Raw genomic sequence first — 21,420 nt, 5'->3', positions numbered from 1 at the left:
GATACTATATTCTTGATTTCAGGAAACTAGAGCCATAATTTAGATAAATACTCATGCAAGGAAATGACATAGAGCCACTAACCTAGTGCTAAAGAAAGCCATTACCTACCTTATTTTAGGTAAAGCTGTACATGAAACAGAGTTTTTCAACTGGAATGATGGTAATTTTTTAAAAATAGTTTATTTACTTATTTGGCAAACAGAGATCACAAGTAGGCAGAGAGGGAGGCAGAGAGAAAGGGAAGTGGCCTCCCTGCTGAGCAGAGAGCCTGACACAGGGCTTGATCCCAGGACCCTGAGATCATGACCTAAGCTGAAGGCAGAGGCTTAACCCACTGAGCTACCCTCAACTGGAATGGTGGTAATGGTGGTAATTTTTAATGACAGTTTACAGATCTGCAGTATGAAATCAGAGTTAAAACTCATTTATTGAAAAATATCTTGTACGATAAAATAAAAAACACATGAAATCCTTAGGACTAAGTCAAGCAAAACATAATCCTTAAGGACAAGTAGAAACTTTGTTCAGAGTGATTAAAGAAACTCTAAAACAAGCAAAAAACTGGAAGAGACAAATAATTGTGAAGAAAAAAACTATGCTTATGATTATGTCTTAAAGTGTAAAATATCAATTCTAAAATTGATCTATAGATTCAATATAATCCCAATTGAAAGACCAGCATAATTTTTTTGTGGAACTAAACAAGCTTATTCTAAGATTTAAGAATAGGAAAGGTCATTCTAAGAATAAAAAATAGAAGAACTAACTCTACCAGATTTCCAGACTTACTATAATGTTATAGTAATTTAGGCAATGCAGTAGGCAGAACAATGTTCCCCTAAAGATTTCCATGCTTTAACTCCCAGGGATGGCGAATATGTTATTTTATATGGTAAAAGGTATTTCATAGTTGTGATTAAGTTTAAGCACCTTAAAACAGGAAAATTATCCTGGATTATCTGGGTTGCCCCCCAAAATAAGGAGGTGATCCTGAATTCTCTGGGTGGGCCAAATCTAATCAATGACTCATACAAAAAGGAAAAAAGAAAGAAAGAAAGACAAAAACGTGAGGTAAATGTGACCATAAAAGAAGGATATGAGAAGTTAGTCTGAGATAGACTCAACCCAATATTTCTACCTTTTATCTATAGATTGCTACCTTTTTATAGATCTATAGATCTATAAAGAGCTAGAGATACATCTTTATAGATGGAACCAAGGATTGCAGGTAGCACCTAGAAGCTAAGAACAACTCTCAGTCCTATAATCAAAAGAAAAATGAATTCTGCCATCAAGCTAAATAAACCAGAAAACAGAGTCTCCTCTAGATACCCCAGAAAGGAATGCAGTCCTGCAACACTTTGAATTTGCCTAATAAGACCAATATCATATGTATGACCTATAGAACTGTAAAAGAATACAGCCATTTCATTTATGGGAAGAGGAGGAGGAGAAGAAAAAAGACTGGTATCCAATTATGCATGGAAGGAGCTTAGAAGTCACTAGACTGTCCTAACAAGTAAATGCTAAACAGAATTAAATATCAAAAAGTTTTCTTGACTCTGTAAGAAAGTGGAGGACACGGGGCAAACTGTTACAACCAGGATTGCAGTGGCACACAGATGAATACAGGGAACCAGGACTTATCAGAGTAGGGACTTGTGAGTAGAAACTGCCTTTGGGAACAGTACCTAGGTAGGAAAACTTGAACTGTAATTCACTAACTGCTGAAGCCTTGGTACAGATAATTCTGAGAGTTAAAAACTCCAGGAGGACCCAGTTATAGGAGGAATGTGGGTGGCACATTTCCTAATTTTTACCTCAGCAGCTTGATGAGGTTCTTATTGTAAATATTAGAGAGAAATTCCCTCTTGCTTCCAACAAGAAAAGGGAAAGAGGAACCATTTTAAAATATACCAGAACACTCTGTTCTTTTTCTTTTTTTAAAGATTTTATTTATTCATTTGACAGACATAGATCACAAGTAGACAGAGAGGTAGGCAGAGAGAGGAAGGGAAGCAGGCTCTCCACTGAGCAGATAGCCCGATGCGGGGCTCAATCCCAGGACCCCGAGACCACGACCCGAGCCGAAGGCAGAGGCTTAACCCACTGAGCCACCCAGGTGCCCCAGAACACTCTGTTCTTAACAAGGCCTGCCCTCACATGAAACTAGTTAACCAAAGCCTAACATCGAGAGAGATATTATCAGAACCTAACTGACTGGGAGTGGGGAATTATTCAACTCCAGCTGGCCCTAACCTTCCACATGGAGGAATGGGAATATCCAACTTCAGCCCCTTCTAGCCTTCCTTCCCCGCCTAAGTGGGAAGAAAAATCTGAGGAACTCTTGTAAAATTCACTATCCAAAGAAATAGGCTCACTAAAGACTGAGACTTAATCATTGGAATGATTCTTTGCCCCCACTCCTCACCACTGTATTACTAAAGACCTATTTATAACAGTTACTTTCGCCCTGGAAATCATGTCCAGCTATCAAGAAAAAAATCACAACACATAACCAAAAGCAGAAACAAACAAACAAATAAAACAAAACAACAACAACAAAAAACCCCTGCTACACGTTAAAGGCACAGAGCAAGCAACATAATCAGAGATGTTGGAATTATCAGACCAAGAATTTAAAACAACTAAAAACAACTATGATTAAAATTGTAAGTGCTCTAAAGGATAAAGTAGATAACATACAAGAGCAGATGGGCAATGTAAGCAGAAAGATGGAAATCCTAGAAAGAACCAAAAGAAGTGCTAGAAATTAAAAAACAAAAACAAAAAAACAAACAAAAAACTGTAACAGAAATAAAATAAGGCCTTTGATGGGCTTATTAGTCTGGACACAATTGAAGAAAGAATCTATGAGCTAAAGGACATATCAGTAATAACTGTGAAAACCAAAAAAAGAAAAAAAAAGAAAGAGAAGAAAGGCTGAGAAAAATTCAAAAAATGTGGGATAACAACTACAAAAGGTATGCAGATAATGGAAATACCAGAAGGAGAAGGAACAAAAGAAATATTTGAAATAATAATTACTGAACATTTCTCCCAAATTAATGTCAGACACCAAACCACAGATTCAGGAAGCCCAGAGATCACTAAGTAGGAAGAATGCTCCCTCACCAAAACAAAACAAAACAAAAAAAGCAAAAAACAAACAAACAAAAACTATATTTAAGCACATCAACTTCAAACTACAGAAAATCAAAGATAAAGAAAAAAGTTCTGAAATAAGCCAAAGGTGGTAAAAAAAAAAAACAAACAGTATTATTTATGGAGGAATATAGATAAGAATTCATCTGATGTGTCAGAAATCATGCATACAAGAAGGCAATGGAATGAAATACCTAAAGTGCATAAGAGACTTTTAATCTTGCAAAACAAACTAAGGGTTGCCGGGGTGGGGGTGGGGTGGTAGGGAGAGAATGGTTTGGTTATGGACATTGGGGAGGGTATGTGCTTTGGTGAGTGCTGTGAAGTGTGTAAACCTGGCAATTCACAGACCTGTACTCCTAGGGCTAATAATACATTATATATTAATTTTTTAAAAATCCTGATTTGAATGATAAATTAAATGGCCATTCAATTTATGTCTCCAGGAAAAAAAAAAAAAAAAAGAGAGAGAGAGAGAGATTCTCAGACAAAAATTGAAGGAATTCATTTTCAGTAAGTTAGAAGAGAATAATATAGATCAGAAACTGGGATCTACGTACAATAAGGAAGAAAATCAAAAAGGGAATAAGCAAAGATAAAATAAAAAGTTTTATTTTTCTTATTCTTTATTGAACTAACAGATAAGAGTTTGTTCAAAGCAATATTAATGATGTAGTTGACTATGTATGTTTATGCATACATCTTATGTATGTATATTTGGTTATGTATGCATATATAAAAGTAAGATGAATAACAGCAATGGTATGAGAGATAAGAGGGAGGAATTGGGATTATTTCATTATAAATTACACTACCTGTAAATTGGTACAGTGTTATTTGAAAGTGGACTTGAATTAGTTGTACAGGTATACAGCAAATTCTAGGACAATTTAAAAAAATAAAAAAGGAAGTATAATTGATATGCTAAGAAAGTAAGAAAATGGAATTACATAAAATGCTCAGTTAAAACCATGACTAAAACATGGAACACAGAAAAACAGCAAAAACAAATAGAAAAGAGCAATGGTTGTTGCTTTTTTTATAATCTAAACACAACGATTATTAAACAACAGAGTTTGTCAAAGTGGATAGAAAAAAAAAATTAAAGTGTAGTTTGTCTCCAAAAAACTCACTTTAAATACATGGACCATCTTGATCAAAAGTTAATGGATGGACAAATAATACACTATACTAACACTGGTCGGAGTAGGAGCAGCTCTTCAGACAGAACAGACTTCAACACAAGATAAATTATCAGTAATAAACAAGGAAATTACATAATAATAAGGAAGTGAATAATCCAAGATGATTTAAGAATATTTGAAGTTTATGTGTTTAAAAAAAAGTCAAACTATGTAAGGTAAAAACTGATATAACTTCAAGGAGAAATAGATGAATCCACCGTCATTGTTGGTGAGTACCACAGCCTTCTCTCAGAAATGGAGAGATTTAGCAAACAAAAATCAGTAATAACCTAAAACACATCTCAGATCATTTTTAAAAATAAAAATCATACATCCATTCTATATTTAAAAAAAAACCTTAAAAGCTCCACCAAAAAATACTGGAACTGATAAATGAATTCAATAAAGTCACAGGATATAAAATCAATGTACGGGAATCTATAGTATTTCCATACACTAATAAAGAATCAACAGAAAGGGAAATTAAGAAAACAATGCCATTTAAAACTGCACCAAAAAAAAAAAAATGTTTAGGAATCAACTTAACCAAAGAGGTGAAAGACATGTGTTCTTAGAGTTATAAAACATTGATAAAAGAAATTGAAGTTGACACAAAAAAATGAAAGAAATTTCATGCTCATGGGTTGAAAGAATAAATATTATTAAAATGTCCATACTACCCAAAGCAATCTAAGTACTTAATGCATTCCCTGTCAAAATACCAACAGCATTTTTGATAGAACTAGAACAAACAATCCTAAAAATTTTATGAAACCACAAAAGACCTCAAATAGCCAAAGCAATCTTGAAAAAGAAAAACAAAACAAAGTATCACAATTCCAGAATCCAAGTTACATTACAAAACTGAAGTAATCAGAACAGTTTGGTACTGGCACAAGAATAGACACATAGATCAATAGAACAGAATAGAAAATCCCAAAATAAATCCACAATTATATGGTCAGTTAATTTTTGATAAAAGGAGGAAAATGATAAAATGAGTAAAAGAGAGACTCTTCAACAAATGGTGTTAGGAAAACTGATAGCTACATTGCAAAAGAATGGCACTGGACCACCTTTTAAGCACCATATGCAAAATTACAAAATAGATTAAAGACCTAAATGTGAGATCTGAAACCATAAAAATCCCAGAAGGAAACACAGGCAGTAACCTCTTTGACATAAGTTGCAGCAACATTTTTCTAGATATATCTCCTGAGGCAAGGGAAATAAAAGCGAAAATAAACAATTGGGACTACATCAAAACCAAAACCTTCTTCACAGCAAGGGAAACAATCATCAAAACTGAAAGGCAACCTACAGAATGGGAGAAGATATTTGCCCATGACATATCCAATAAAGGGTTAATATCCAAGATACACAAAGAACTTATAAAACTCAGTATTCCCCAAAACCAAAAACTCTAATTAAAAAATGGCAGAAGGCATGAACAGACATTTCTCCAAAAGAGACATACAGATGGCCATCAAGCACATGAAAAGATGCTTAACATCACTAATCCTGAGGGAAACGCAAATCAAAACTACAATGAGATATCACCTCACACCTGTCAGAGTATCTAAAACCAAGAAACAAGTGTTGGGGAGGATGTGGACGAAAAGGAACTGGTTTACACAGTTTGTGGAAATGAAACTCGTGCACCCACTGTAGAAAAAATTATAAACTTTCCTCAAGAAGTTAAAAATAGAGAGGTTCCTCGGTGGCCCAGTCAGTTAAGCATCTGCCTTTGGTTCAGGTCATGATCCCAGGGTCCTGGGATGGAAACCTGCATAGGGCTTTCTGCTCAGTGCAGCATCTGCTTCTTGCTCTGTCCCTCTCCGCCCATCCCTCCCCTACTTGTGCTTGCACACACTCCCTCTCTGTCTCTCTCAAATGAATAAATGAAATCTTTTTAAAAATTTAAAAATATAATTACCCCAGGATCCAGCAATCATGTTATTGAATATTTACCCCCAAAATACAAAAAATACAAAAAAATACAAAAACACTAATTCAAACCTGCACCCTTGTGTTCATAGCAGTATTATTACAATAGCTAAATTATGGAAACATGACATAACACAATAAAAAATAAATAAAATAAATAAATTATGTTAACAGTCCATGTCCATCAGTAGAGGAATGGATAAAGAAAATGTGTTGTATGTAATACAACAGAATATTATTCAGCCATAAAAAGGAATGAAATCTTGCCATTTGCAAAAACATGCATGAAGCTAGGGAGTATAATGAAATCAGTAAAATAAGTCAGTCAGAGAAAGACAAATACCATATGATAGTACTCACATGTGGAATTTAAAAACAAAACAAAACAAAAAGCATAACAAAGAGAAAGGAAAAAAGAGCAAAAAAGCAAGAAATGTATTCTTAACCATAGAGAACAGGGTATAGTTACCAGAGGGGAGCTGGGTGGGTAAATGGGTGAAATAAGTGATAGGGATTAAGGGTGCACTTATCATGATGAGCACTGAGTAGTGTATAGATGTGTTGAACCACTCTATTCCATTCCTGAAGCATATATAACACTGTATGTTAAGCTGTAGTAGAATTAAAATTTTAAAAATCAATTAAAAACTTTAAAATAAGTAAATAAATAAATAAACAATACAGCAAGGAAGTAATCTCAATAGAAATTAAAAAAATTTTGAACTAACAAAAGAAAATACAGCTTATCAAAATTCATACAACGCAATGAAAACAGCACTTAAAGGGAAATTTATGGCACTGAATTCATTATTAGGAACAAAAGATCAGGGTGCCTGGGTGGTTCAGTCGGTTGAGTGTCGGACTCTTGATTTCAGCTCAGCACTGGGTGTGAAGCCTTCTTAAGATTCTCTCTCTTTCTCTCTCCTTCTCCCTCTGCCCCGCCCCCTCTCTAAAAAATAAAAATAAAAAATAATATCCAAAATCAATACTAGAAGTTCCCATTTAAAAAAAAAAAAAAAAAAAAAAAACAAGGACAAACCCAACAAATCCAAAGCAAGCAGAAGAAAAGAGAAGGGGGGAAAAAAAAAATTGGAGCAGAAATCAATTAAATTCCAAGGAAGGATCTAATAGAAAAAAAATTAATAAAACAAAAAACCCTTCAATTCTTTTTTTTAAAGATCAACAAAACCAGAAAGCCTCTAGCCAAACTAAGAAAAAGGAGATAGGATACAAATGATTAAAATCATAAATGACAGCAGGTCTACAACTACAGATCACAAATATTTAAAGAATAATAATTTTAAAAAGTATCAACAACTCTATATTTTGTTAACTTAGAATTCTTTGAAATTTGTTAACTTAGAATTCTTTGAAACACACAATTTTGTCAAAACTCACACAAAAAGAAATAGACACACTGAATAAACCTATACCTATTAAATAGATGAAATCAATTATTTTAAAACTTCCAAAACAGAAGTTGATTGCTTTCTGATAAATATGTTAGCAAACATTTAAGGAAGATTGATTTCTGATGAATATTTTAGCAAACATTTAAGGAAGAAATTACACCAGATCTCTGCATCTCTTTCTGAGGACAAAAATAAAGGGAATATTTTCTAACTTATTCTATGAAGCCAGGGTCACCGTGTTACCCAAACCAGTCACAGACATTAAAAGAAAAGAAGAAAAAAGAAAACTACAAACCAGTATATCTCATGAGCATAGATGTAAAAACCATAAACAAGATATTAGAAGTACTATATATATAATATATGTATATATGTATATATGATATATTGATATGTATATATATGATATATATGATAAAAATTCTTCTTGAGAAGACAAGGCACATTGGAAGAAAATTTTGCAAGAGACATGCCAAATAAATGTGAGAATGAATCGAAAATCACTTTGTAGCAGTTTGTCATTAACTGTAAAGATAAATCTACATCTTCTGTGGCCCCTCAATTCCACCCCTAGGTATTTGCTAGTGAAAATACACGCTATATAATCCAAGACACATGTGCATAATTCTGGATAGCAGCATTGTTCATACTATTCCCAAACTGGAAGACTTAAAAATATCTATCAAAATTAGAAAAGTTAATTATGAGTTCTAATTTATAGAGCAATGCCAATGAGCCAATTACATCTATGTATTTCTGCATGAGATGGGAGAATTTCTTTAAAATGTTGAGTTAAAGAAATTGGCATAAAACAATGAAGAGTGTTTAGTTCCCACTTGCACAAATTTCAAAACAAGTTCATTATAATGCTTGGAGACACACATCTATTTAGTGTACCTATAAAGCAAGGAGATGATTACCATAAAAGTCAAGATAACGATTATGCAAAGTGCAAGAAGGAGATTTTAATTCAAAAAGCAGTCAAAGGCTCTGGGGAATTGGGCAAATTTCTGTTTACATAGGTGTTCACAGTACAATACAGCTATTACATGTATTTCTTACTGTTTTGAATAGTCTTCTATAGTATATTGCCTTCTACAACAAAAATTTTGAAACAAATGAAGTTAAATGATGTCTTTTCCCTACTGAAAGCTGCAATGACTTCAAGGGCCACTTTGAGTGAAGCCCAAAGTACTTGTAACAACATACAAGGACTTCGCTTATCTGGCCAGCTTGATCTGTTGGAGCTCATCACCTACTTACTCTCTCTTGCTCATTCTGCCGTCCACACACTGGGCTCTTTGCAGTTTTTTGAACATCTAACCCCACTTCAGGGCTTTTTCACTTGTTTATTCCTCTGTCTAGGAAATGATATCCAAAGATATCCTCGTGCCTTCCTTCACACTTGCTCTAGGTCTTTGCTGAAACTTCTCGCTCTCAGTGAACAACCTATTTAAAAGTGTAAAGTACTATATGCCTCATTCTAATTGTTGAAACCTCACACCCCCTCCCTTTCTTTAAATTTCTCCATATTTCCTATGACCATTTAGCTCACTACACTTTTATACATTTATGTACTCAGTTTTTTTTTTTTTTTTTGGTTTGTTTATTTTAACCATCTGTAGAGAAATATTAGCTCCATGAGAGCAGAGGATTTCTATTAAATCAGCAAATAAATTAATTGAATGAATATTTATATTACATAACTTTCTCATGCCTTCAAAGGACTTTCCTTATGATGGATGTAAATTTGATGATCATCCTGCATTTACTTTCAAGTCTGTACAACTTCTGTGACTATTTTCTTCGAAGAAGTGTTTTTACATGAAATTACTTTATACTCAATGCCTCATTTTATTTATTACAGGGTGGATTTAATTATTAGTATTCTGTATCTAGACTTGCATTTAAATATTAGTAGTCTGAATCCAGACTTGCATTTAAAAAAGTATTATTAAAAATAAACCCCTGGTTCTGTGAGAAAAAAAAAAACTTATCCTGGCGTGATTGTGTTACTGTACCACAGAAATATGGTATCTCAGGGTTTGCTAGATTACAATTCCAGGTATTCACCTAGAAAAGACTGTATTTTGAATACAAAATGAATGCCATATACGCAAAAAAAAATTGCTAGCAGTTTTTTAGATATAAGGAAAGTTGGCAGATATTGCCTGATGAAGAAAATCAACATCTTGCTAATTGACAGTTGGTTGTCTGTTCCAGATTTAATATGAGCAAAAGAAAATACAAGAATAAGAGGAAACTGAGAATAAGAGGCAAAGATAGTCAAACCCTGAAGAAAATGACTGGAATGATGTATGGAGATCCGCAAAAGTATGTTAAATTATGAGAAAGTACTGGGAGATATGAGAATTACATAATGAATAACAGTTAAAGGTTAAGGGGAATGGAATAAATTGTGAACCAGGAAAAGTGAATTTAAAGGGGGATAAATATTTTTTTATTCGATGGCACGTTTAGGTAAAAAAATATATATATGTGTTAGTGTTAGAAAAAAAAAAAAAAAGAGTTGAAACCGAGAGTAAACAAACACTGGGTATGCAGGCAGGGAAAAAAAAATCTGTCCCTCTCCTCCCTTTGGAGTGATAGGTAAGAAAAGCAACCACAGAAACAACAGCAGAAAATTCCCTTAGGTGGCAGGTTATAGACAGAAATCTGAAATCTGTGCTTTGGGGAAGAGTAATATAAAAGTCAAATGGTCAAAATATATATCAGAGAGAAATCATCTAAAAACGGTGATTTTAAAGTGCTATTGAGGTTAACATCATATGGCTTGGGAAAGGTCTAAAGGAAGATAAGAAAAGTAAACTTTGCCACTTGGAATGTGACTGTATGGATAGCTGTGCCTGGAAGTGCTATCGGCTGATATGAAAGTGAGAAAGGTCAACACAGATTTTACACCCACCCACACACACACACACACACACACACACATATACACAGAGGATTGCCATATCTATATATTTTTACCTACTGAATTTTGGCCTTTGAAAGAAAGCCAATATCCAGATGATGCTGAAGAAAGTACCAGATTATAACAGCCTAAAATATCAAAAGGCAATTCTCCCATTAAAAGTATAAAGGAACATTTTAATAAAAGTCAAAAATTAACATACAAATATTGAGCAAAACCTAATAAGAAGACACATACATTGGAGCCATCACACTCTTCATACACACATACTGTTAGGAAAACAATAGGACAAGGTACCTTAAATAAAATAATTCAAAAAAGCCCAAGTTAAATCTTAAAAAATAATTAAATTTGAATGTTATTACAGACTTTAAAAACACAATCATCAATTAATGTGAGCCAGAAATGGGAGAAAATATTATGGACTTTTTTGATTGACATCCAAAGTAACATTATACCTTTATTATTTTGAAGAACCATTAGTAATATAGTTTGTCTATGTTCACCCTATTACAAAACTTATTTTATAATATATTTACATATTAATGAAATGACCTAATTTAAAATATTGTACATCACAAAACAAGCATTTTTTATCTCTTATTTATAGTTGCATAAGACAATGTGAGAGATGCCATAAAATAGGGGAAAAAAAGGCTCAGTGGTATAAAAGGAAAAAAGTGTGTATTTATATATTAAATATATATCTATAAGTGTGTATATAAATATACATAAGTATATAAATTATATATATTAAGTATATATTATAAATCCTACATTGTGTATATATATACATATAATTGTATATAATAATGTATATATCATATAATGTGTAATATATCATGCTATATATCATATATTATATATACGATATACATATCCAATGTATATATCATAATTGTATATAATGTATCATATGTTATAATATATCATATTATATATGCACACATTTTATAACATATATATCATAGGATATGTAATATATATCATATTAACATGTATCATAATATATTATATTATAATATATATTGTAAATAATATATGATTTATAATTATAGATTATATAAATATATTTATATAAATATAAATGTGTATATAAATATATGTAAATATATACAGAAATATATATAATATGTATATTTATATATATTTATAAATTTATAAGTCACTGAATGCTTAATATGTCTTAGGAATGCTATGAAACATGTTACATTCTCTCATGCAAATGCAAACATCTCTATTAAAAGTGAAGTTGGGGGCACCTGGGTGGCTCAGTTAGTTAAGTGCCTGCCTTTGACTCAGGTCATGACCTCAAGGTCCTGAGATCAAGTTCCATATCAGACTCTGCTCCGCCGGGAGCCTGCTTCTCCCTCTGCAGTCTTCTCCCTCTACTGGCTGCTTCCCCTGTTAGTGCTCTCTCTTTCCTTTATCTCCCTCTCTCTCTAACAAATAAAAAATAAAACTTAAAAAAGAAATTAAAGTCGTAAGCATTAAGGTGATACTCTAAAAGAGAATAATTACATTTCGGAAAAGGGAGACATTTCTATTGGCCGACAGTTCTCCAAAAATAGTATCCTATGGTAACTTGCTTCAAAGGCTGGGCTTGAAGAAGAGGTAGGGTTTCAATAAATGACAAGAATAATATAGCATTCCATATGGATGCAATATTGTTAGTAAAAATACAGAAATCACCAAACAAGGGACACAGATGAAGAAAGAGGCAATCAACCGGCGTATAGCAAGGAATATAGTAAACATATAGTATGCGTGGGTGGTGGGAAGTAGTGGGAGAAAAGAAAAACTAGGGTGCTGCACATTTGCCATATTCTATAATAATGTGTGAGTCATGGAACTAAATCTCTTGATTTTTATCAATGTCATTTTGATCAATGCTGTTATTTTGTAATCCATGTCCTGATGTAGAAAGTATTATCATTAACACTCTTATTACTAAAAAAAAAAAAAAAAAAAATCAGGTGAAAGCACAGTCAATGCCTTTTATTCTTCAGTTATACCTGTACATATTTGTTAAGTGTGCAGTTATAAGCAAAGATGGACACGTATGATACCACCTATCATGACTATTTCCTTACCTTATCCTTACAATTTTTGATAGTAATAAAACTTACGGGTTTTCCATAGAAGAAAATGGCTCTTATGAACATTCACAGTCAGGATTCCTTCTGCCTATGATACAGTTTGTCTTAAAATAGCTCTGGTGGACACAGCCTACAGTAACTCCCAATTCCCAGTAACTCATGGTCTTGTATAATCCCTTCCTCATGAGTGGGATTATAGCCGTCATGACTTGCTGCAAGCCAACAGAATATATGGCAAAGATGAAGCAATTTTGCAGATACAATTAAGGTCTCAAATCACTTGATTATGAGTTTCTCAAAAAAGAGATTATCCTGATTGGTCCTGACTTAATCAGGCTAAAGCCCTTAAAAGAGGGACTAGTATCTTCCTTGAAGTTGAGACTCCCTTTGTTCCTGGCCTCAAACAAGGGAACCACTGTGAGTTCAATAGCCACAAGGAAGTAAATTCTACTAGTAATCTGAGGGAGCTTGGAAATGATTTTTCTTCCTAATGGAAACTCTGATGAAAATTCAGTCCAGCTGAAATTTTTATTCCAGCCTCAAAATAAGAGTATAAATAGAGGATCCTGCTGACAAGATGCCCTCCTTGACCAAACTTTAGTCAGACTCTTCTCAAACCTCATCTCATCTAGGTCTTGACCATTAGATTTCCATGTCCATTTTTGCACAGCTTAATTTCAGCAAAAATCCTAAATTAGTTTGGCAAGATTCCTCACTTTTTTTTTTTTTTAAAGATTTTATTTATTTGACAGAGATCACAAGTAGGCAGAGAGGCAGGCAGAGAGAGGGGAGGAAGCAGGCTCCCCGTGGAGCAGAGAGCCCGATTCAGGGCTTGATCCCAGGACTCTGAGATCATGACCCAAGCCGAAGGCAGAGGCTTTAACCCACTGAGCCACCCGAGTGCCCCATTCTTCTTCTTCTTCTTCTTCTTCTTCTTTTTTTTTTTTAAGAGAGGGAGTGTGTGGGGGGTAGCAGGGTTTGCAGAAGCAGAGGGACAGGGAGAGGGAGAGAATATTAAGCAGGCTTTATGCCCAGTACTGAGCCTGATGTGGGGCTTAATCTTACAACCCTGAGATCATGACCTGAGCCAAAATTAAGAGTCAGATGCTTAACCAACTGAGCCACCCAGGCACCCCAGCAAGATTCCTTACTCTAGATATCTGATCATCATCAATTATCTGATCAAATTTTTTATCCTCTGACACTTAATATCTGACCACCCTAGCCTGCCTACAGTAAGAAGCCTGTCAAGTTGTTTTAGCCAGAATTTTCTCCTTACTCTTGATGTTCCTCTTAGTAATTTTCCATCCACTTACCTCCACCTGCTTCTTGGTATAAATCTGCACTTTTTCAAGCTGCATTTGGAATTGAATAAAGTTCTACACTGAATTATCTTCTCCCTTATTCAATAGTCCTGAGTAGAATCTGTTTTTTCTGCTTTAACTACTATCCAGCTATGGTTTCTCTTTAACACAGCTAAACTTTGCCTGGACTTCTGATCCATGATAATTAGTGTATTTTCTAATCCACTAAATTTGTGATAATTTGGTATATCACAAGAAAAAAACTAGTGCAGCAGCCAACATAAAAATATATTTTCTTTTCAGTAATGATAGTGAAAATTAAAATTTTATATCTGATCACAGACTCCCCCTCAAGAAAAAAAAAAAATATATATATATATAGGTACAGAATACCCATGGGAGGACCAAAAAATGTTCTCTTATGCTCATACCCATATAACACTGATTTCTTCTCATCTTTTGCAGATCATGGGGTTAAGTAAGTGTATCTCTTTCTGCTTGATCTCAGAATCTTTTCAAAGTGCTTATAAATAAAGAGTGAAAAAGTATTAACAAAGCAAACCATTAAGTTGCAATTGAGAACATTTGATTTACTAAGGAAATTTTGATAATGTGAATAATATGCATATGGAAATGTAAGAATTGAGCGTACAGATTTGGGGAGATAAATTCTAAAATCTTTTCAACAAACATTTGAATTACTCATAAATTCTTTGCTTAGTTATTAAACAACAACAGCAACAAAAAAGGATTGAAATTGGTAAAAATTCAAGCTCTTAATGATGTTTTTCTCGACATGTACATTGTCTGATTTGGTTTTACCTAGAAAGAACCATTAACAGTTAAATATTTCTAAGGAAGTATGTTAACTCCAAGTGTCAAGGGACCCCAGGAGAGTAGTGAATAAAAAATAACAGCATTTCTTCTTTGTTAGACTCTCACATCTATGCTTACTGAATATCATGCTGAGTATCCAAAGAAAGTGTGTATTTTTCTGAAACAGAAGCAGGATACTACAGAGCCAACTTCATTCTAACTTCAGAGGATCCCTTGCTGTGCCATCCAGACAATTAAATCACCACATTCCCTTGGTGAGTTACCTGGAACACAGCAGTGCCTAGAAAATTAAATCGAATATATCTTGTTTTTATCCATTTTATTAGAACTATTTCAATTGAGATTTTAGAGGATTTTTGGTGCTTGTTTGCTTATTCTAATATTTCATAAGGTGTATTTTTTCCAATAATGGCATATAATAAATAAAATGAATAAATCGTAAGTGGAATGATAATTAAATAACTGCATTGATAAAACACTGAAAATTAAGAAAAAGTTTTAAAGGGCACATAAGAAAGTAGCCTGTAGCATTGATTGGATGCTGTGACTTCATAATATTATGATCTATTATGGCTATGATCAATGATAAAGTAAAACCAAACCACAGTGCTGAAATAATATTCATTTATTATAAAATTGAAAGAAAAAGGTCAAATGTAGAAAACTTAACTCCAAGAAAAGAAATCTTGTATCTGCCATTAATGCCACATCTTAATGTTGATAAACATTTATTCCATAAAGAGCATCTTCTAACTATTAAAGCTGTTGCTATCCTTTTAAATTGGGTAAACTTAATGAATTGTTATTCCAATAATAATGTAAAATCTCATCCACAGAATTATCTTAATAATGATGTGAAATGGATTATCAATTTTGCTTTTAAACTCTCCATATTGCTTCATCTATAATTCTTTTTAAATTTAACTGAATCATACAATGCAAAGAAAAATAATAGTGCTTTGTGGGGTGCCTGGGTGGCTCAGTTTGTTAAACATCTGCCACCCATTCAGGTCATGACCTCGGGGTGCTGGGATCAAGTCCCACATCTGAATCCCTGCTTAGTATGGAGCCTGCTTCTGCCTCACCAGAATTTAATCAAGTCCAACCTCGGACTTCCAGGCTCCAAAACTGTGAGAAGCAAATTTCTGTTTTATAAGCCACCCCATGTGTAGTATTTTGTTAAGTAGCCCTAATACACCTGGGTGGCTCAGTGGGTTAAGCCTCTGCCTTCAACTCAGGTCATGATCTCAGGATCCTGGGATTGAGCTCTCTGTTCAGCAGGGAGCCTGCTTCCCCCTCTCTCTCTGCCTGCCTCTCTGACTACTTGTGATCTCTGTCTGTCAAATAAATAAATAAAATCTTAAAAAAAAAAAAAAAAAACGTAGCCCTAGTAGACTAAGAAAATTGCCTCCCTGAATGTTTCATTATTTTCATGTTTGAGTTTATATTAAAGGATGATAATTGTGACAGACTGTATTTTCCAAGAAAGATCACATTATTCCTATCAGACATGCTTATTTGTAATTTAATGTTATAGCTCTCTCATTAAAAGGTGGTCTATCTCCCAACCCCTTTCAACCTGGTAGAACTAGTAACTGCACTGACCAATAGAATACAACAGAGGTGTTGTACCAATTCCATAGGTCAACAGTAACTAGCCTGAAATCTACAGCTTGTCACTAGGAAGCCATTTGGTTTTATGAAATGCAGTTACCCTGGCATGACAATGCTGGGAAAAATTTCAGGTTCAGGCTCAGGGAAGGTGAACTATCACATAGAGCAAGAAGAGGTGGTGCAGAGACAGAGAAATGGAGAAATCAGTATCATCAAGGTCCCAGACATTTGAGTATAGAAAACCATCTTGAGTGATGAACATTGGGGAGGGTACATGCTATGGTGAGTGCTGTGAATTGTGTAAAACTGATGATTCACAGACCTGTGCCCCTGAAGCAAATAATACATTATATGTTAATAAAATTAAAAAAATAAAAATAATTTTAAAAAGCCATCTTGAAAGTAAAACTTCCATCCCCAACCATCTCAACCAATACCACATAGATAAAAAATAAGCCACTTAAATAAACTATCCCAGAATCTCTGCCATAAAAATTTGGGCAAAATGAAATGATTTTTACACAATTATAGTCCAGTGTGGTTTGTTATTAATTGACCCTTGTGGAGCTTGCTAACTAGAAATAGGATCCTGCCATTACAAGACAGTGAAAAGAACACTGAAATGGAAGATTGGAAAGACAGTGAGAAAACCATATTTAGACTAGACAAAATTGATTGTACTATGTACTTGTGCAAAGTTGAGTGAAACTAGTGTCTCTAATAACATGGAAAATAGATACTGTTTTTAATGAACTGACTGACCCACAGAAGACACCCAGGCAGGAAGCTTAATGAGCTAACTGGCTTTAACAAAGCTGTAAGAAACCCGAGACTTGGAGAGGCCCTGGAGAATGAAATGACTTGAGAGGAGAGGGATCAAGGCCAAGTAGCTCCAAGAAATCTGGTAGGTTAAGTGAAAAGCTATCTCGAAAGTAGAACTTTCAGCTTTATTAGCCCTGACAGACACCACATTCTGATACAATTCATCCAACTACTCATCTTTCAAATTCCTATGCCTTAAATTATGAGCAAAATAAATTGTTATTTTAAGCCACTAAGTTTGGAGTGGTTTTGTTATAAAGCAATAAATAACTGGAACCTAATGACTGATTTCCCTATGTGACTATAATTTAAATAGATTACTCCATTAATTTTTTTAATTACAGAAAATAAGTTATAATACTGGTTCTAAATGCGCCATTTAAGGTCTTAGAAATTTCTAAACTATAAATAGGATCAGATTTAAACAGCTGGATAATTGGATTTTTAGAATTGTATTTTCTCAATAATATATTACTCCCTCTCTCTCTCTTTCTCAAATAAATAAATCTTTAAAACTTATAGCACATAGAAGGCGAGAGAATCCAGAGTCAATGGGCAAAAATAAACAGTTCTTTTTTTTTTTTCTTTTTTTTTCTTTTTTTTTTTCCATATTCACCAGTCAAAGGAATCTACCTCTGTTTAATGGGATGGTGCCCCAAAAGCCATAGGGATATAGGTCAGGACTATCCTATATATGTAAGGATTAATTTTTCTTAAAATGTTGTTTTTCTTTGTTTATGCTTTCTTTTAAGGGAAACCAAATCAAATATGAAGTCTAACAGTTGATATATCCAAAAATGATCATGTGTGCCTGTATCTATGTCTGTATATGTTTTCTCTCAGTTCTTTGACTATAGTAAGGCATTGGCATCTATTTTTTTGTTGAAGAGAACTTTGTTTTCAGACTATCATTCCTATGTAGTCAATTTTTCTTTTCTCTCTCTGATAGTTTTAAAGATTTTTTTTTTTCTCTTTACTATGTTCTACAGCATTACTATGTGGTCTAGGATTAACTGCATTTATCCTGTCTAGAAGTCTGTGTGTACTTTCAATCTGAAAGCTAAGGTAATTCTCAATTCAGAAATATTTTTAGGCATTTTCACTTTAGATAAGCTTTTTCTTCACTGTGCTCTCATATTAGTTATGGTTGAGTCATAAGTATATTCTCTATAACTTTCAATTTCTCTTCTAACTTTTAATTTCTTTATCAGTCTATGCTGCATTCCAGGTGAATTACTTGGTATACCTTCCTGCTCAATATATCTTTGTGCTCAGTCTGAAGATTATGGTGCTGTAGGGAGTTTTATTTTTATATAAGTTGCTGTATTTTAATACTCACAAACTATAATTTGAATTTAATATCCATCAGTTCTTGTATATGTCTGTCTTTGTTTCATAATTTATGATTTTAGGTGTGTTATGTCTTTCCATTTTCTCTTTTAGTATCTTCAACATGAAGTCATGTTGAAATTGCCCTAATGTGTGCACTTTATTTAATCGCTTCTATTTTTCACTGCTGTTGATTTTGCTGATCAGTTTTTTTGTTTTTTTGGTCTCGTTTTGTTTTGTTTTGTTTTTTAGCATTAGCTTTCCTTACATACTTGGAATATCTGCACAAATCTCACATGGGAAACCAGCCCCTCCTCCATACCCCGTACTTAACTCTTCTCCCATCTTCATCCAGGGGTTTTACACTTGCCCCTATTTGGATTCCCAGACCCCATTCTGGAATCAGGAATTATACCAACTCTCATACTGTAATGACTCATGGCCATTCTAGATCTAGTTATTGAGTTAATGGGTAGACAAGGTATAGGGATAACTTGTTCATTTTCTTCCTTCTTTCAAGCAGCTTTATAAAAAAAAATGAAAACAAAAACAAAAAAACAAAACATAGCTCCTAGATATGGCTATAACTTTTTAAGTCTCTTTTCTTACACAAATAAGGAGTCTTATTCCAGCTCTCATTTTCGTGTGGAATGACTGGATCTTGTCCTATAGAGCAGTTTTGCCATTCAATAATTTGCCCCATAGGAGTTGATATATGATGCCTTTGCTTACTTAGAGTCCTTTACACCAGTATACCCATGGGATTAGTAAAAATTTGTGGAAAAACAATATGTATTTTTAAATTTTAGTTTGGTTATGGTTGGAAGAAAAGGGGCAGCTTGAAGTATTCACAGAGTTATCTTGACCAGAAATCTCCCGAGAACTCATTATTACTTGTTTCCCATTAGTGTATGTTCCCTATTCTCATCAAGACAACAAAGCCTTCACTCTAAACATCAGGCAATATTTTTCCAGATATCTATATGCTATAAAGGATCTTAATCGAGGAATGTATAAAGACAATAAAAATATCCACTAAAAGAGGAGTTTAAACATAGTTCTTGGTGGGTGGGGGGCCTAGGTGGCTCAGATGGTTAAACGTCTTGCCTTCAACTTGGGTCATGATCCCAGGATATTGGAATCAAACCCAAGTCAGGCTCCCTGCTCTCAGTGGGAGCCTGTTTTTCCCTTTCTTCCCCACTTGTGCTCTTTCTTGCTCTCTCTCTCTCTCTCTTTCTATCAAATAAATAAAAAGTCTTTATAAAGGGGCGCCTGGGTGGCTCAATGGGTTAAAGCCTCTGCCTTCAGCTCAGGTCATGATTCCAGGGTCCTGGGACCGAGCCCCACATGGGGCTCTCTGCTCAGCGAGGAGCCTATTTCCCCTGCACCCCTCTCTCTGCCTGCCTCTCTGACTAGTTGTGATCTCTGTCAAATAAATAAATAAAATCTTTTTAAAAAATCTTTATAAAAAGATAAAATAGAAATAAACATAGTTCTTGAAACATGTTAAGTTCACCATATAAATAGATAAAATGAATCATAAGAATTAAATATACTTTAATAATCAGTTCTGTTTCCTGCATATCCAGAAACAGGGGGTAGATCTAAACTAGTTGAATGAAGAGTGTGCTATGAACTCTGATTTGTCTTCATTTTCTCTACATTTGATCCTGTTGTGTATCCCTGGTTTCTCTGACATATGTTTTGCATTGAATCTTTCATTGTTAATCACAGGTAGTCATCATTCTTTTCTTTCCTAATGTTGGCAATTGCTATAGAATATTTCTCTCGTTTTCTTTCTGGCTAGATTCCTCGAAGTGAATTTCTTTCGTTGAGCTTGCATTCTTGTAAGTATGCAGGATAAAGAAAAGACTTACTAGACTAACTTTGGTGGGGGAAAAATTGACATGTGTTTTCATCTAAGGAGTGCTCTCCAAGGAAACAAGGAAACATCATGAACCTTTCCAAGTAACTCAGTTTCTCTCAAGATCAGTAGTTTGCGCTGCATTACTACTTAGCTACTTCATGGCAGCATATCGTAAGTCAAATACTGAGAGTACATAATGCAAGGCATAATTCCTATATTTAAGAAGATGCCATCTATTTGGAAAGGCGGAGAGAAAATTTTTCAATACATTTATTTTGTTCCATGCAGGTTACAGTGAAAGAAAAAAATGTGAGGAACGGACAGATTAGGTCCTGGAAAATTGTCACGACAGTATGAGATAAGAAAGGTCTAAATTGTTAGAGAGAAGGGAGTTGGGGGAAATTGGAAGGGGAGGTGAATCATGAGAGACTATGGACTCTGAAAAACAATCTGAGGGGTTTGAAGTGGCGGGGGAGGGGGTGGGAGGTTGGGGTACCAGGTGGTGGGTATTAGAGAGGGCACGAATTGCATGGAGCACTGGGTGCGGTGCAAAAATAATGAATACTGTTATGCTGAAAATAAATAAATTAATTTAAAAAAAAAAAAAGAAAGTTCTAAATCATAATGATGGCATAGAACTGAAAAGAGCACACCAAGAACCAAAGCAAAAAGGAGTCAGGATACCAGGAGAATAGACCTGAAGAAATGCAAGAAAGAAATACAAGAAGAAATACAAGAAAGAGGAATAAAATATGATGATCATAATAACAAGGAAAACACTGGCAGAAAACGACAACAACAGGTTGTGTTTGCAAAGTGCTGACGGAAGTATTTCAAGCAGAGGAAAATAGAACAATGTTAGCACCAGAGACAGAACAATAAGAGCAATTTTAATGAGAAAAAC

General features: G+C 34.1%; 1 long non-coding RNA gene across 1 annotated transcript in view; it reads right to left on the bottom strand.

Moving 5' to 3' along the window:
• Positions 1-14,829: 14,829 nt before the first annotated feature.
• LOC116584050 overlaps positions 14,830-21,420 on the bottom strand; it is a 53,038-nt gene continuing 46,447 nt past the window's right edge. The window contains exon 3 of the long non-coding RNA XR_004283038.1: positions 14,830-15,164. This is a non-coding gene — a long non-coding RNA (uncharacterized LOC116584050). The remainder of the gene's footprint in view (positions 15,165-21,420) is intronic.

Source organism: Mustela erminea, chromosome 2, assembly GCF_009829155.1.
Source record: "Mustela erminea isolate mMusErm1 chromosome 2, mMusErm1.Pri, whole genome shotgun sequence".
NCBI classification, from domain to species: domain Eukaryota; kingdom Metazoa; phylum Chordata; class Mammalia; order Carnivora; family Mustelidae; genus Mustela; species Mustela erminea.
Note: the sequence above shows the minus strand (reverse complement) of the source record. Positions and strands in the feature narration are given on the sequence as shown.